The sequence below is a fragment of the Alligator sinensis genome, unplaced genomic scaffold, assembly GCF_000455745.1.
Source record: "Alligator sinensis unplaced genomic scaffold, ASM45574v1 scaffold1598_1, whole genome shotgun sequence".
In the NCBI taxonomy this organism is placed as follows: domain Eukaryota; kingdom Metazoa; phylum Chordata; order Crocodylia; family Alligatoridae; genus Alligator; species Alligator sinensis.
The window spans coordinates 179,903-183,515 of record NW_005842915.1 but is presented as its reverse complement, the minus strand read 5'-3'; the positions used below and the strand labels follow the sequence as shown (position 1 = coordinate 183,515).

Here is a 3,613-nt window from a genome sequence, read left to right as displayed (position 1 = left end):
CCCGCCCCCCCCCTCCACTGTTCTGTGACTGGTTGCCGCTACCCCCTGCCCACTGCTCTGCAACCAGCTGCTGCTACCCCCCATCCCACCCCTCAGCCGGCTGCCAGGGGTACACTGATCAAAAAAGCTTGAAAACCCCTGTACTATAGGACAATACAGAGACTAGTGCAAGAATATAGTGGTAAATTCTATATTATACATAAAATATTATGGCAAACATATCAAACTAAGGCAAAATGGGCAAGAGTTTAAGGTCCATCACTGTTGTATCTATCATTGCTCATTTTTTTATCATCACAGGTAGAGAATCTCCAACTATCTCCGGTGCAGGAGAAATCAACCCCAAGACATCACTGGAGATTTATACCATACAGTTGTTTGGGTCAATAGGCTACTTATGAGGAACCTATAAACAGAAGAGTGTATGTATTGCAATGCTACTCCAGTGGAGGACTAAACACATCGATGGAAAAAATAGAAAACCAGGACTTCATCTCCACTACAGATGTGCTTAGCATTATAATGAGTAGGCTCTCTGTCTTATGAGGGAAGCTTGTCTGCCATCCTCCTCTAAGCAATAGGTCATGAAGGCCAGTTCCAATAACCATTAGTGCGTAGCCATTTTCAACTGCCCCATATCCAAACTGATGCGACAGCTGAGTCACAACAGCAGTTCAGAGGAAGAAAAGGGGAACAAAAACACTGTCTAGCTGATGACAAATAGATAGAAAATAAACTGCAGATGGACAGGCCACCTGAATTTGCTTATTCTTATTGGTTTAATTTTGCACGCTTGATCTTTCATCCTGATTTTCATTCTGAAACTGTCTGCTTGCAGTCCTAGTCCCCCTGCTCCTGCTAAAATTGTTACAGGGCTTTGATCTGTAGATGTCACTTATTTAGTAAAGACAAGATGCATGATTTACTGATGGAAATGTTTTTATTGTTCAAATATTCTGTATGAGAAAGTGCCAAGGTTTCTTATGCTGCTATTGTATACTGTGGTACCTCATAAGAAAACTCAGAGGCAAAAGAACCAAAGCAAAGAAAGAGAAAAAAAAAGAGCCACAGAGAATGAGCAAAATATGACACTCATATCATTGCATGTCAGAAATGTCACATGGGTCCTGAATACTGTCATCATTCAGCAAGGACATCAGTCTGCATCTGTCTCCAGACCTATTTCACTAGGCCCATCAATAGAGCTCCCTAGATACTTCATTGTCACCTGTCAATCATGCTCTAAAAATAAAAGTCCAAATGACATTAAGTTTCTGGAATCCTTGCCTGTTTTGATATGCTACTCACTCATTTAAGCCACCGCACCAGCTATCCCTCTTATATCTAAGAGGTGGAGGCAATTTCTAATGAGTTGTAACCTTCGTAGTTTTGGTATCTCAGAATCTGAGAGCTCAGTTAACTTCCATTAATAGCTGTAAAAAATACATTAAAAATTGTGGGAGATATGACATTACCCAGCATCCTCTGGCAGTCAGTGTGACATGCATCTGCCATACTGATTTCCTGCTTACACATATCCTTTGTCAAATGCCTTCAAAGGTTTGAAGAAATGTGTTTACCATTTTCCCCTTGTACATCTGGGTTCCAGCTGGGATCAAAGGCTAAATTTCTGATGATAACACCTTGGGCTGTAGCTAAGATATTAATCCTACTAATGAAAAAATTATTATCTCCAATGCACATAGAGAAGATCAGCTGAAACTAGGGGTAATTCTAATGAGTTATAAGAAACAAAGGGCTAAATCCTAATTCACCTTCATGGACCCAAGCAGTATGGATGTAGCCATGTTAATGGTTACAGTTCAGATTCTGTTTTCATTGGTGGTTACATAAGGTCCTCCTGCATCCCTGCCTGAAGTAAGACAGTAGCTCCATCCACCCTTCAGCACAACAGCATAGTGGCTAAAGCAGTTGCATAGGGAGCCCAGGGTAGGTTTGAACCTGTACCTCCTCTTTCACAGGAAGGTGTTCTAATTACAGCACAGGCTAAGAATTGCTCAGAAATTTTTCTAGCCTCCTCTTGAAGCTAGCCCACTGCACCTCACTTTTAACATTCATAGAATAAAATCGACAACCCACACAGGAGTAGTTTATTTGCACTGGGGGGGGGGGGGGAGGGGGGGGAAAGGGGGGGGGGGGGGGGGGGGATAGGGGGAGAAGAGTCCCAAGCTACAAGCCAGGGCTCCCTTTCTTCTGCAACACCAGCACCCATTTTACGGAGGCATCCTCCTCCAGACTTGTCTGCTTCCTCCTGCCATTGCATATCTTCCTCTCCTTGCTTCCTGTTGGCATTGGATTTATGACTCAGATACCTTGTTCTGCATGGACCCAAACCCTCAGACTGACCATAGCCTCTCCACTTAATCCTAGATGAATTTTATTGATACACAGTGCTAGCAGATAAGAATAATGCAAACAATTCTATGTCTACCAGTCCTAGAGCTGTCATCAGAGGGAAGGTATGCCTGGCCAGTCTGTGAGCTTTACCCTGAGGTTCTCTCTTGAATAGAAGATGGCAGCAGTCTGGAGGTTGTAGGCTAAGCCCCACCCCTCCCCCAGTGGGGTGGATGAAATGGGCTGGTGGTGTGTCCTCTGTCCATGGTGGCCTCAGATTCCCCTCTCGGGGACCCTTTGATGCTCTGAAATCCCTCTTTTTGTATTTTTTCTCCTCTCTGATAATTCTTCATCTCTGGGCATCATTGTTTGGTTTTCCTGTGGTTGTTCTACTGTCCACATTCTGTCCTGTCAGTAAATTCCTTTGTTTCTCAAACCCATCACATCCACACATCCTAATTTGGGCCTTTACCAGTTTCTCCTAATTTGGTCCATCTACCAAACCGGCAATCCCATGGGCTCTGCAACTGGGCACTATGACCTAATGCCACCTTATCTCATGCTATGGAACAGTGTGGTACATGGCTTCAATTTCCCAGCCTGTGTGCCTGCTTGCTGCTTGCCTGTGTCAGGCACAGTTGAAGGAAACTTTGTCACAAACAGGCTTTTAGAAACCAGTTACCCCTTGCCTTTGCCCTAGACCATTGTTCTAATGCATATCTACTTTACCTACAAGATAATTCCCAAAACCAAACCTCTGAATATCATTTTCTATCCATTACTTCCCAATGAGCCAACTTCAAGAGGAGGGCTAGAGTGTACACTGGAAAAAATGGATAAGCAGCAATGAGATAGTTCCTACCCTACTCTGAGCTGGAACCCAGGACCACAACCAATCAGGGTATCCAGTCAATGTTTCTCTATGACTTAAATTATGAGACTTAGTGTTACCCACATGCAAAGGATTCTATTTCCCCATGGCACGTACACAATCAGTGAGCAGAATGCAGCCTAGTAAGCATGCTCAGAAGGAAAACACAAGGTGTACTTAGTTCCTTGGAAGCAAACATGGGAGTTATACCTAAGTTCCTCTTAGGCACATAAAAGAGAAATAGGATTTAGCTCAACATGTCTAAACATGCTTCCATAGCATAGTGCAATGGATACATAAACCAAACACCTGGCAGGAGTTGCTAATATTTAGAGGTGGTGGTTAAGAAAGACACAGTTCAGTTGAGGGAAACAAATCTCTTCTGTG

General features: G+C 43.4%; 1 long non-coding RNA gene across 1 annotated transcript in view; it reads left to right on the top strand.

The window, feature by feature from the left end:
- The window catches only part of LOC112548079, a 24,168-nt gene extending 22,915 nt beyond the window's left edge, over window positions 1-1,253 (top strand). The window contains exon 3 of the long non-coding RNA XR_003091879.1: window positions 301-1,253. This is a non-coding gene — a long non-coding RNA (uncharacterized LOC112548079). The remainder of the gene's footprint in view (window positions 1-300) is intronic.
- Window positions 1,254-3,613: the final 2,360 nt, after the last annotated feature.